Below are 14,716 nucleotides of genomic sequence, written 5' to 3'. Positions count from 1 at the left end.
GAAGTGCCTCAGGACCCCAAGACTCAAGATAGGACACATGGTTGACACATGGTTGTCTGACAAGAGAGTACAATTTTTCTCTTAAAATGAATTACTTTTTTTCATTTGTAAATATTTTAGTCTATACCTCTGAAATGTAAGGCTTTTTTTTTTTTTAAAGCCAACTATAATACCATCATAAGATCTGTATCAGCCAACTATTGCCACAATAATGCTGAGTAACAAAACACCCAAACTCAGTGGTGTAAAAGACAGGTTTGTGGTTGTTTCTGGAATGTCTGTGGGGCAGCTGGATTTGGATGAAGGAGGTGGGGCTTGGCCCCAGGCCGCTTCTGGGCTCAGATCTGTTCTACGTGTCTTTTGTTCTTATGGGGCCAGAGGGTCAGGCTGGGACGTGTTCTTCCTCCAGGGGCAGGAGCTCAGGAGCAAGCCCATCCATGCAAGCACATTTCAGCTTGCTGTTTGGTCACGTTCACCAGCATCCCCTGGCTAAAGCAAATCCTGTGGCCTTTCCTAGATTCACAGTGGGCAAGGGATAGACCCCACCTCCTAGGGAGAAGATGCAAAATTCCCCAGAGTTTCAGGGAAGGGTGAAGACTTGGGCCTATTTTTGTGATCAGCCAAACCCAGCATCCTCCACAAGAGATGAATGAGGTATGGGTGGATGGATGTTTCTTTATGAACTCTAGACTCATTGCTGTTATTTACCATATTAATACTCCTTTTTCTCCTCCCATCTTCTAGCCAGTGAGAGCCTCTTCAGTTTTACATGACCCCAGTAGACTCTGAGAGCTCCCTTGCTCTTTAACATTGATTATAAGATGTTCCTGGCTCATCGTGCACATTTCCTGCCCCAGGTCTGGAATCACCTATTAATTATTTTTAAAAGCTATACATTTATAAGGTTTAAAAGTCAAGCCATTTTTTAAAGTACAGGATGTACAGCCAACTCCCTACCCCCAGCCTCCCAGGCTCTTCACTCCCTTCCCTGCAGGCGGCCACAACTATCAATGCCCTGTTAATCTTTCTGGAGGTACTCTATGCCTAATTAAGTACATGTGATAGGTATCTTATTTTTTAAACACTAGAAATAAGTTCATGTTTCATTTTACAGTATGCAATAACTTCATTTCACAATACATAATAATAGTCCTGGTTGCCATTTGTTTTTACCGTGTCCTAGGAGAGCCAACATCCAAATGAAAATCTGCTCAAATCAGAAGGCTTAATCACACCCTGTCCACCATCTCCACGTCCAGGGGCCCAGACGCACCCATTGTACAGTGATCGTGTTTGACAGCGTTTCCCAAGTATGGTAAACCACATGATTTTACATCGTGGTACAAAGTGAGCATAACTATTATTTTAATCGTTAGGAACCTATTTGAATATATAAGAGAAAACCGAGGATAACGAGGAACTCCACAGCGTCCCCCGATTGCTTAATGGAAGCCGTTGTTCCATTACTGAAGCCATGTTCGTTTGGGGCCAGCTTCCTGGCTCTTTCTGAGCAGAAGGAACTCTCATGTCGAATCCGGTCCCCATTGCGGTCTTTCCAGGTCCCTCTATCCTTCTGCATCTCTGCCTCCCCTCCCCTGCAAAGACCCAGCCTCCGGCGGAGAGTGGGGCGTGTTCTGAAACTCTGATTAGAGTTGACACGTCCCTGAACATATGGGCTCTTGGGTGCCACCTGCACCAAGCCCTCCCTCGTAGAGAGGGGGACACTGAGCTCTGAGCACGGGGGTTACACACAATGAGTTACCAGTGTAGCCATCTTTATTCCACACCAAACCATGCCAGCAGGCGAGGGTTCGGGGGGGCATGGATCAGCCACTGTGCTTTTGGGAAAGGAGGAAGATTCCTTCCTTCTGAACTCAGAATTAAGGGATTAGGGCAGCTTCACAGACAAAAGAATGAAAGTACGTGTTCAAACAGTACAAAACAACAAAGCGAAAAGTAAGTCTCCATCAGTAAACCTCCCTCCCGCTCCTCCCTGCTGGTTTCTTGGTTTCTTGAGTATCTTTCCAGAGATATTCTGTGCATACTGAAGTAGAAGTGTGTGCATGTGTCCTTAAAAAAGGATGTGCGGAGAGTTTCGGTTTGGGATGATGAGAAGGTTCTACAGGACAGAATGATGGTTTCCCAGCAATGTGAATGTCCTTCATGCCACTGAATTGTACACTTAAAAATTGTAAAACAGTAAATTTTCTGTGTATTTTACCACAATTTAAAAAATAATGATGTGTGTATTATCCACATTTTTGTCCATCTTTTTCAATTAACTATGTATTTAGGAGATCATTCCACCATCACCCCATGAAGTGATTTGTTCTGGGCCATCTTGGTTAAGCTGGGAGCTGTTTCCCTAAACACCCTTCCCTCTAAGGGTTTCTGGTTAGAGTTGGTCAAAAGAAGAATTTGTGGAGATCTGGAAGGCGGAAATGAAGCCGCAGTCGTTCCTCTCCCAAGGCTGAATGCCAAATGATGGCCCCACAGACCAGCAGCGGCTGGGACCCAACACCCTGGACAGTGGAGGTGCTCTGGAGAGACGCAGCCACCGAAGCACCTTCCCAAAACCCTTCCAGCGACACCCCCTTGCTGTCTCCTCAGATCCACCAGTGCCCCTCCTGCATTCCCATCCCCCAGTTGTGTAAGGGTGTGATTCCCATAACAAAGCCCTTTTTCCAGAAATCACAGTGGTTTTGTTTCCCTGAGGGAACACTGACTATTTCACCTATGTTCTGCCTCATCTTTCGTTTTTTGTTTTTTAAGATTTTTTATTTATTCATTAGAGACACAGAGATAGAGAGAGAGAGCATCAGCAGGGGGAGAGGCAGAGGGAGAGGGACAAGCAGGCTCCCCGCTGAGCAGGGAGCCAGACCAGGGGCTCGATCCCAGGACCCTGGGATCATGACCTGAGCTGAAGGCAGCTGCCCAACCATCTGAGCCACCCAGGTGCCCCTCATCTTTGTTTTTTAATTGTGGTAAAATACAAATGACATAAAATTTACCATCTTAATCTTTTTTTTAAGATGTATTTATTTATTTTAGAGAGTGAGTAGGGGAGTGTGGCAGAGAGAGAGGGAGACAGGCAGACTCCCTGCTGAGCAGGGAGCCCAACTGTGGGGCTCGATCCCAGGACCCTGAGATCATGACCTGAGCCGAAATCAAGAGTCAGGTGCTTAACCAACTGTGCCACCCAGGTGCACCTCAACCTTTTTTTAAAGTAGGCTCCACACCCAGCACGGAGAGCCCAACATGGGGCTTGAACTCATGACCCTGAGATGGAGACCTGAGCTGAGATCCGGAGTCGGACGCATAACCGACTGAGCCAGCCGGGAGCCCCGCATCTTAACCATTTTTAAGTATACAAGTCAGTAGCATTAAGTACATTTTATGTCGCTGTGAAACCAGTCTCCCAAACCCTTTTCATCTTGCAAAACTGAAACTCCCCCAGCCCCTGGCAACCACCATTCTTTCTGTGTCTACGAATTTGACTTCTCTAGAGATCTCATGTGAGTGGAATCATACGGCATCTGTCCTTTTGTGACTGGCGTATTTCACAGAGTGTGATGTCCTCAGGGTTCATCCATGTTGTTGCTGGTGTCAGAAGTCCCTTCCTTTGTGAGGCTGAGTCGTGCTCCGCTGTGGCATAGCCCACACTTTGCAATCGGTGTCCGCGGCAGATGCGGGGGGGCTGGCTCCTCGTGGCCCTTGTGGGGGTGCTGCTATGGCCTCTTTCTGTCTGCTGCACAGGGCTCCCCGGGAGTCGAGGGCAAGGTGAGGGTCACCGGCTTTGGAGCCAGGGGCGCCAGGTTTGGATCCCATCTCCCCTCGGGGTCCCCCGTGGGACCCTCGGCACCTAGTAAGTGTTCAGTAAAAGAGAACCGCCCCCCCTGCTGTGGCCATCTGTGGGAGAGAGGCAGCCCACCTCTTGGGTCATCCAACCCTCAGCAGGCCTAGGGCCCCCCACTATCTCCGGGGCCTGGCACTTGGGCTACCTCGATCTCTCGGGCAGCCTTCCCACGCGTGCTGCCACCACCCGGGGCGTGGAACAGACCTTCCCACCTCCTCCGGCCCTTGACACAGACTGCCGCATGGATGCACGCACGGGGCAGGCCGAGGGCCCCTGGGGCCAGGTCGCCGGCGGGGTCACTTGCCTCCAGCTGCAAAAGCAGGAACGTTTTCTCAGCCCGCTGTTCTCGCATCTGCTTTTCCCCATTGTGGGGTTCGGGGCCCTGGGCTGGGGGCCAACACACCCAGCCTTCCCTCTCACACGGTGCTAGCCCGTTCTGTGAATGTAGACAAGCCCCTGGCTTCTGTGGGCCTCCCTTTCGTCTCTGTAAACCGCAGGCCTTAACTGGGTGGTCTCCAGTGCTGCCCCTGAACACCCAGGCTCTGATTTTCCTCGGGTTCCTTCAGTCCGTGTTCATTTATCTGTCCATCCCATCCGTCTGTCCATCCTGCAATGACTTCTCTTGAGTTTTTCATCTTATTGGGGTTTCTTCTCCTCTCACGGAGTCATGCTTGCACACGACAACACGTTCAGTGTGGGGTTTAACAAGCACAAGTCCCTCCTCGCGTGTCCTCCGGATCCGTGGTTTTCAACAAGAGAGGGACATGTGGGAATGCTGTCACAGCTCGGGTCGGGGAGGTGGCCCCATTCCTGGCATCTGCGGACTGGAGGCCAGGACGCTGCTCGGCATCGTGTGGCACACAGGACAGTCAGTCCTCACAGCAAGGACTTACGCAGCCAATGTCCAAAGTGCTGAGGTTGAAAAGCTCTGCTCTGGGTATTAATGCTGTTGACATTTGCAGGGATATTTTTCCCAAAATGTCTATGAATATACAAACATAAATGTGCGTATTTTTCAATCAAAATGGGTTCGAACTGCAGTTTGCTTGGTTCCTTTAGTAATGCTGGCAGTGACATTTGGTTAAGAACCCAGTTAGAATTGGATTGTCAGTTAGTCAGGGCTAGGCTGGACCCAGGGCTAGCCCAGGGCTCTCCAGCTTAAGCAGTGCTTCTGATAAAAGTATATGTTGCTTGTTTGTTTGCTTGCTTTATTCTGTTTTGTTTTGGTGGGGGTGGGGGCGGGCCCAGAACAGGGGAAGCCATTAGCCCTGTATAACAGGGCGGCAGAAAGAGTTCTGTCCAGGCCTCAGGGCTGGGATCCAGCCATATCTGGCCCCGCTGCCCTGAGTTCCCTGTCTCTCCACCCCACCTCCCCCCCGAGTTGGCCTGGCTCTCCACTAGGCTTCGAGCAGGCCCTGCCTTATCTCCAGACGCCCGTTATCTGCACACCCATCTGTGGACAAATGGCCGGCCCGGCTGGCTCCTGGTCACCCCCCGCCTGGAGGGGGCCCTCCTCTCAGGCCTGTGTCTGGCAATTTGGGCTGGAGCCCAAGGTGGGGGGTCTCACCATGGAGGAGGCCCAGCACAGCCCAGCTCCACCCCTGGGGCTTTCAACTCCAGAACGACGGCCGCTTGGACATTCCATTCACAGGACAGGAATCAGGGCCAGGAAACTCATCCCGTCCCCCTGCCCCTTCACGCACTTGGTTTTACAGTAGGCCTTATAATGGGGTTCCCCATCGAACAGTTGGGGAAACTGAGGCTCAGAGAGGAGATGGAACTTGTCACAGGTCACACAACAAGGCAGAAGCACTGCTGGGAGTAGGAGGAAGCCCTCTACCTCCTATCATGGATTCTGAAAAGGAGAGCCCACAGACACCACTCTCCTGGCCCAACGTTGCCGTGGAAGCCCAGGGGGCCGAGACACAGTCACTTCCTTTCTTGGGGCCTCAGTTTCTGCCCTTGGCAAACAGACAAAAGTGAGGGCCTGCTCCCAGCTCCCGGGAGGCAGGTGAGCCTCCCTCAGGGAGAGTGAAGCATGGGCTCCGTGTTCACCCTGCCTGGGTTCAAGTCCCACTTTCCCCACTTATGCTCAGCAGGACTTTGGAAAATCACCTGATCTCCCTCTCTTTACCTTGGCTTCCCCATATGAAAAATGGGAAAATGGGAGCCCTTACCTCACAGGATCATTACGAGGACCAAGTGAGTTAGTCTACATAAAGCACTTAGCACAGAGCTGGGCACATGACTCATGCTCACAAGTAAATGTGAGTTACTGTTAGTTGTATTAGCCATCACGTATAGTAGGAGAACAGTCTAGTGCTTGTAGTAGCTGGGGTGACGACATGCCCTTGGGCAACTGGCTTGCCATGTCTGAGACTGCTTCCTCACCTGTACGACGGAGGCCGTGAGGGCCGTGCATGGTTGAGGCTCGCGAGAGGAGCTTGCCACAGAGCGTGGCCCCCGTGGCCGGGGCGGGGCAGGGCAGTGCCGGCGACCCACAGGGAGGGGTGTCTGCAGGAAGACAGAGACAGCCCGTGGGCCTCTGTTTACAGAGCCCATCTCTCCTCTGATGGATGCAGCGGCAGAGTCTGTTTGCAAGTTCCTCCTGGAGACATGAATCAAGGTCTGTTTGGAGAACGTGCGCACTCCTCTGTCAAACATTCCACCCGCACTGGGGCCGCCGAGCCCCGGAGCCAAGAGCAGCGTGGATCCCAGGCTGTACCCCGGGACACAGCATAGGCTGAGACACGGAGCCAGCCTGGGGGACGGGACAGCCTGGGCTCGGTGAGCACCCGGGACAGGCACCCTGCCTGGCCTCCAGGAGCTCTCTAGAAAGCAAGATAAGACCTGGATTCAACCCGAAAACAGGGAGGATGAGATAAGGACCCATCTGCTTCTACTCCGGTCCCCTGTGATCTCCCACAGCAGCACCAGTGTGATCTCTTCCAAATGTCAATCTCCTCAGCTCTCCGTTGCTCACAGGCCGCCAGTGGCTTCCCTTGCAGTTGAGTAAAGATCAGGTTCCGTACAAAGGCCTTGGAGGCCCTGTGGGACCTCGCCTGCCGGCCGCTCGCACCTCTGCTCCCGGCGCCTCATCCTCCACGTCCTGCTTTCCCTCCAGCTCCTCGAGGAGGCCTGCCGCCCTCACGTCCTGGTGCTTCCCCCTCGACCCCTTGTGCCCCTGACAGTGCCCCCCCACCAGACCTCCCTGACCACCCCGCTGGCCCCCATCAGATCTGGGATTCGACGTGTATTTGCTGGCGCGGTTGTGTCCATTTCCACGGGGGTGGGGGCAGCGTCTGTTTTATTCTCAGCTTGCGCCCTGCCCCTGGCAGGATGCTCCGCACAAATATTTCTTCAGTGGATGAACGCTTGGCCATGGGAAGGCTTGATCTCTGAAAATGGATGATCGTAACCAGTTGGGGGATCAGAGAGGCTTCTGGGGAGATGGCGGCACAGCCAGGGCTTGCTAAGTAGGAAGACTGATGGCGGCAGCATGGGGTGGTGGCAGGGAGACTGGGGCTGCCAGTTCAGCCACCTTGGCCAAGTCACTTCAACCCTCTGAATCTCAGTTCCTGCATCTGAACAATGGGGGTGATGATACCTATTCAGAGACCGAGCATGTGAGGAGCAAGTGGGATGAGGCATGGAAGCCCCCAGTCAGAGCTCAGTAGGTGGAAAGCATCACCTTACAGATTTTCAGTTCACTGCCATGCCCATCTGAAGAAGGAGGTGTCCCTGTCTGCATCATTTTCCTGGAATATGTTTATTTAATTTATTTTTAATACTACATATATTTAATTTATTTTTTTTTAAGATTTTTTATTTATTTGACAGAGAGAGACACAGCAAGAGAGGGAACACAGCAGGGAGAGTGGGAGAGAGAGTGGGAGAGGGAGAGGGAGAGGCAGGCTTCCCGCAGAGCAGGGAGCCTGATGCGGGGCTCGATCCCAGGACCCAGGGATCATGACCTGAGCCAAAGGCAGATGCTGAACCATCTGAGCCACCCAGGCGCCCCTAATACTACATATATTTTAAATGTTGAAACACTCTCAGGTTTACAGAAAAGTCACAAGTACAATACATGGAAGTTTTTCCTCTGAACCGGTTGAGAAGGAGTTGCTGATATGATGTCCCACCTCACCTGAATACTTTTTTGTAGATTTTTTTTTTCTTTTTGTGTATATTTCCAACAAACATGGACAGTCTCCTACCAACCATAATATAGCTGTCACTGTTGGGACATTAACACGTTCCTACCATAGAATCCTCAGACCCCATCAGAGATTCTGCACTAGGCTAGACTCACGTGTGGCGTGTAGTTGTCAGGACTCCTTGGTCCCCTCGCTGTTCTCCCCCAAGGGATGAGGGTGCTGGGCTTCCAGCTTCCTCTAGGTGGCACACAACTCTCTGAGGAAAGGAGGGAACCCCAGGTGAATTAATTCCAAGGGAAGGAGGGATGGTTTCAGACGGATTAAGCCCTATGTGTCCCGGTAGGGTCCCCCAAAGGAGTCAACATTGCACCCCCTGCTCCCATTAGAGGAGGAACCAGCATTCATTCATCCGTGTATCAACAAGTATTTCTCCATGCCCCCTGCTGCTGATAGCTAAGGCTCATGCCTTCTGAAGGTCACAGCACAAAGAAGGCAAGGGCAAGGTCACTGGACTCAGAGCTCAGGAGACCTGGGCACAGGCCCAGGTTTTGCTCCTGACTTGCTGTGAGACTTTGAGCACCTTTCTGGGTTCCAACTGTTTAAAAAAATGCGGGTGTCAGCTTGGCTAGATTAGGGTTCTGTTTCATCACCCCATGCCCATCCCCCTCCATCTTGAACCTATCTCTAAATCCAAAGGACACTCTGCTCCAGACTCCTCTTTTTTCCCATAAGAAAGCAACCAAGGTGTGGGATTAAAGTCTCTCACAGGCAGGTGAGAATATAGTTTGAAAGGACCAGGGGTGTTAGCATGGTCAGGGAGGGGCTAGCACCAAGCAGAAAAATCTCTAGCCCCAGGAAGGGGGAGGCAGGGAGAGGGAGCTGGAAGGCTGGGAGGCTGTCTTCCCCCACCCCACTCCCAGAGCAGAATGGTGCCTCTGCCCTCATTCTTCAAGTGCTGTCCTATGGCTGGCTTAGCAGGAATGTCTTGCCCACTTGGAAACTACAGCAAGGGGTACACAGAGACTTTTCAGGCTCCCCCTCGACCACAGACTGTATCCCCTACATGACTTGCCTTGCTGTGCCTCAGTTTCTTCATCTGTTAAATGGGGACCAAACAAAACCTTTCTCTTGGGGAGATGTAGCCACACTGTTGATTAAAATGTTCCCATATGCTTCTGCTCCTAAGAGCAGGACAGATGTAAGCGAAGTGTGAAGAGTCTCAGAACCCTGACTCAAAGGAAGATTCTGTGGGGAGAGGGGACCCAAAGGGTGCTCATCACAGATCAGGAGCCCTGTGATGCTTTCTGCATCACCTACGCTAATAATCCTTCAGGCACAGACAGCAAGCTCCCTGCAATATCCAAAGCACTGCCATATCCATGACCTCACGTGACTTACATCTTCTCCCTCGACAGGTGGGGAAACTGAGGCTCGGGAAAGGAGGTGTGACATCCAGCTAGCAGCAGAGTCAAGCTGTAGAGGAGAGAATCAGGCCGTCCTGGGTTTAAGTCCCTGCTCTGTCATGTCCCGGCTGTGTGACTTTAGGCAATCACTGCAACTCTCTGAACCAGTTTCCTTATGTATCCAATGGGGATAGCTCAAAATGATCAGGGGCCAGCAGGATGGGTTCTGGTGAGGACCCTCTTCCCAGCTGCAGGGTGCAGACTGCCAACTTCTTGTCTCCCCACGGGAGAGGGCTCCCTGGGGTCTCCTTCATGAGGACCCCACCCTCATGACCTAATCACCTCCCCAAAGCCCCACCTCCTGATACCATCCCTTTGGGGGTTACGATCTCAACCTGTGGGTTTTTGAGGACACAGCCGTTCAGTCGGTGACATCAACAGCTAGGAGGTGGTGACCCTGGGATTCAAACCCAGGCCTGCATCATTCCAGGCCTCTTCAGCACAGTGGCTCAGCAATTGTTGGCTGTTTATAGAGCATATGGTGCCCGGGAACATTGGCCACACTAAATGCAGGTGGCTGTTACATGACTGTCATCGTTGCCTTCTGATTCTCAGTCCCTCCTTCTAACATCCGGCTTTAGGTTGCCCCCACCCACGGCCCACCAAAGCCAGCTTCTTAGGACCTTCCCCAGCTAGGCAGGGTGACCTGGTTTCCCCAGTTCGGTTACTCAACTTTTATCTTCACTGTCAGTGACCAACTGCTGTGTGTCAGAGGGAAATGGCCCCACCTGCATCTATTTTAGCCCTGGTTTGTCTACTTGTAGGAATTCTGTTGTCGATTATGCATTTCTGTTACTATGGCTGGCATCTTGGCCAACGGCACACAGAAGCAGCAGAAACCTTCAGTCCTGCCCGAGACAGACCAAGAAACGTCTCTGTCCCCAGAGGTCTTTGAGAAAGCAAACTGCTTCTAGGGGAATTATGAGGGTAAGCTTGCCCCCCTTCCCCACCCGTCACCCTGGGCCCTTCATCTGGACAATAACAGCTCCTGTCTCCAGAAACCATTCCTGCAGGTTTCAGCTGAGTGGCAGGATTATACTACAGGGTGGCAATTAGCCTGATAAGGCGATGACCTCACCCTCCTGCCTCTGGCTGGAGCAGAGAGACCAGCTAGCTGGAGCCTGCCCCAGAGGGCCTCCCTCCCCCCAACATACACTGGGCCTCCTTTGCTGTACTCAGAGTCAGGGACCCTAGTTCAAGGCCTTGGGCAAGGCTCTTCCCCTCTCTGGGCCTCAGATTGTCCATCTGTGAAATGGAGCATGTTCTGACTTTCATGGGCTTGTGGGAAAGTACCAGTAGAATAGTAAGTGAGAAATTGCTTTGGACTGGGACTGCTGATCACAAACAACCGTAGAACTAGGGCCTTTTCTGGAACATTCCCGAGGGAACAAAGAAAAGGGCACTGGCCAGGGAGTCAGATGGACCTGAGTTCTGAGTCCTGGCTCTCATATAGACTCCAGGCAAGCTACCTCTGTTTCCTCCTCTGTAAGATGGGGCAATGTCTGTGCCTTTCCCTCCTTGCACGTGCTTATGAGATACAGGGACACGTGAGGCAGGAGGACCAGCTGGTTAAGATAACATGTTTCAGGTCAGACAGACCTGGGTTCAAGAGCTGCCTCAGCCACTTACTAGCTGTGTGCCCTTGGGTAAGTGACATAACCTCTCTGAGCCTCTGTTTCCCATCCATTAAATGGGCAGAATAATAGTTCCTACTTATAGGGTTGTCACGAGGATTAAATTAAACAAAGCAGGTATTTAGCACAGTGCCTGGCAAATGGTGAAGGGACCCGGGGACAGCTGCGTGATCTTGAGCACATGTGTAACTGTCTTTGAATTTGATCTCCTCATCTGAGAAGTGACACCAAGACAGCACAGGCAAAGCTAAGAAGAGCACCTGAGGTTTCAAGAACATGCCATGGAATGGCAGAAGGGTACCAGCTATTCTCAACTCAGAGTCAGATGAATAAAGGCATCTTTGGTCCAAAGGCCTCTCTCCCTTCTCCCCTTTTCTGCCAAAGACTGTTGGCCACGAAGCCACTTAACATCTGTGTGACCCTGGTCAAGTTAGTGAACCTCTCTGTGCCTCACTTTCCACATCTGGAAAATGGGGTAATAGTGGTACGTACCTCATAGAGGTGTTTTGAGGATTAAACATGTTAATGTATTTAAAGTGATTGAAACAGTGCCTGACATCCAGTTCAATACACATGAGCTTTTATTTGTATTATTTTGAAGCCCTTGTTTTCTCCTCAAGTTGCTTTCGTGGCAGATGGTCCTCGGCGGGTTCCCGAGAAGTGCAGGGAAAAGCTGCAGAGGGTCAGAGAGAATCCTGAGGCCTGGCCCTGACACTTCCATGTGCAGTATCTCTGGCAAGTCCTCTGCCCATTCAGGGCCTATTTCCCCAGTGGTAGGATGAGAGGGTGAGACTAAGAACATTCCAGAATTCTAGGTCCCCAGCGAGGACTCCTGAGGGGCTCAGTTTGCTCACGAGCCTCCAGGAGACCTGGCAGAGCTGAGGTTCTTGCCTTGGTAGCCCCCTTGTCTCCCTCATGCCACAGCTCCAGGCCGGTGAGAAAACAGGCCATACCCGGGCTGTCACATGGGTACAAAATCCCATAAGCTCTCACACAGACAGACCCCAACTGACTTCAACACACGGATGGGCAAGCATGCTCTGACCCAGGCATGCAGTCAGACAGCACACAGCTATGCCCCCCCAACACCTCCCTGGGACAGCCCCAGGCCAGTGCCCCACCCCCCCACACCCATTGATGTGGAAGCACCTGGCCTGGTGCTTTACATATAGTGGCCCTAAACAGATGCTTGTTGATTGACTAAACAAATGAAAGCTTCATAGAGGGGTGCCTGTCCTCAAGTAGCCCCAGACCAGCGTTTCCCAGAGCACAGGACCTTAACTGCTGGAGGGTCAGAGGATTTTAGATAGCTCCCGGATAAGCCCATTCTAACTCTACTAGGTACAAATTTACTGAACATGTCTTAGTTAAAATGCAAGTTACAGTGGAATGACAGAAGTAATAACAATTTTCCTTATTTTTAAAAGTTTCTTTTTTAAAAAATTCAAAGATAAAAAAATCCTTGAAATAAAAAATTGTGTCAATAATAATACAGATGGAACTCAGATATGGCCTCACCTTAGGTGCCTGGGACTTGTGACACTGTCTCCAGAACCACTGTCCAGTCCGAACCTCTCTTCACCATTTCATATATAAATTGGGAAGCTGAGCGGCGCCTGGGTGGCTCAGTTGGTTAAACGTCTGCCTGCGGCTCAAGTCATGATCCCGGGGTCCTGGGTTCAAGTCCCACATCGGGTTCCTTGTAAGGTAGGGAGCCTGCTTCTCCCTCTCCCTCTGCCTGCCGCTCCCCTTGCTTCTGCGCTTTTGCTTTCTCTCTCTGTCAAATAAATAAAATATTTTTAAAAAATAAATAAATGGGGAAGCTGAACTGAGGCTCAGCTCAGGAAAGGGTTTGTCTGTCCCAAGATAACACTTACTTGGAGACCCAAAGAGCAGGGCCCTTGGTTTTGCCTCTGACTGACTGTGTGACAGTTCAGTTCATCCCCGGCCTCAGACTTCTCAATGGTAAAGTCAGGGAAATTTATCCCCACACTGCTTGTCTCCCGGGGTGGCTTTGAGGATCTTGAGATCATGAGAGGCAAAGAGTAAGAGAGCACTTTGCAAACAGGTTTGGGGCATTGTGTCAGTCAGAGATACTGAACATGGAAGTCTAGAACTCAGGTCTCCCAATGTCCCATTCAGGTCTTGCACAGGGCAGCACACAGCATGGTGAAGGGAGAGGGGAGGTGTGGAAGCCAGGCAGAGATAGGTGCCCAAGTTCGGTCTCTAACAAACTAATTCACTCCTTCAACAATCTTCTGAGTACTGACTGTGGGTGGGACACATGCTAAATACAAGGAAGGCAACCAAGAGCTGAGGGAGGCAGACATTAGTCAAAAAAGTATACAAATAAATGTAATATTACAAGGGCAGTAAGGTCCACAATGTGGGAAGGGTATTTGTCAGGTAGGTCAGCGTAAGCTTCCCCAGGAATGATGATCAAACAGGCTGAAGAAGAAGAGGACCTAACCTGACAAAGGGGAAGAAAAAGCATTCCAGGCAGTGGAAACCACCAGTGCAAAGGCCCTGGGGCAAAGGGGCAGAATCACTGGAGTCACGTCAGCATGGCTGAAGTCCGGCGTCCCAGGTGATGTGTCCTCAGCCAAGTGAGGCTGGAAAGCTGGCAGGGGCAGCCACACAGCACTGAAGGCCAGTTAGGATTTGGGCCATAACCGTAACAGCAGTGGGAATCCATTAAAGGCTTTTAAGCAGGGAGTGATAGCCATTTTGATAAGCTCACTGGCTGCAAGTCAAGTGTGAAAGAAGAGAACATAAGGGGAGACTTCCTTTACAGAAACCAGAACATACAATAAAGTCACTAAAATAAGATCACTGTAGTATTGGGAAAGGCACAGACAAACTGATCCATGGAACATGACAAATAATCCAGAATTAGATTCCAGGATACAGACGTTAATGTTTGACAAAACAGGTACCTCATCTCAGTGGAAAAAGGATATTTTATTTCCCAAATGGTGCAGGCTCGATAATATAACTCTCTGGAATAAATAAAAACAAATCCCCATCTTACACCACAAAATACTATGTTTCAAATGGATCAAAAATTTAAATGTGAGAGTTAAAATAATACAAAATATTGTAAGAGATTCCAGGAGACTGCAGGTAGGAAGTAGAGCAAGAGTGAGCAAACTACCCCCCGTGGGCCAAATCCAGCTGATGGCCTTTTATTTTTGTTTTTGTTTGTTTTTTGTTTTAAAAGATTTTATTTATTTGAGAGAGAGAGGGTGGGGGGAGGGGCAGGAGAGGGAGAGCAAGAATCCCAAGCAGACTCACCACTGAGCATGAGCCCGACGTGGGGCTCAATCCCAGGACCCTGAGATCATGACCTGAGCTGAAATCAAGAGTCAGTCACTTAATGGGCTGAGCTGCCCAGGTGCCCCATTTTTTGTTTTGTTTGTTTTTCCTAACATCTTTATTGATATATAATTCACATACCATATAATCTACCCATTCAAAGTGTACAATTACATGGTTTAAATATGTACAACCATAACAAAGTCAATTCTAGAACATTTTCATAACCTCACAAAGAAACCCCATACCCATGACCTATCAACCCCCTATCTCCTATCCTTCCCCAGTCCC

This window comes from Mirounga angustirostris, unplaced genomic scaffold (genome assembly GCF_029215605.1).
Source record: "Mirounga angustirostris isolate CCGP_5_RB_7025 unplaced genomic scaffold, mMirAng1.0.hap1 SCAF_7, whole genome shotgun sequence".
In the NCBI taxonomy this organism is placed as follows: Eukaryota; Metazoa; Chordata; class Mammalia; order Carnivora; family Phocidae; genus Mirounga; species Mirounga angustirostris.
Note: the sequence above shows the minus strand (reverse complement) of the source record.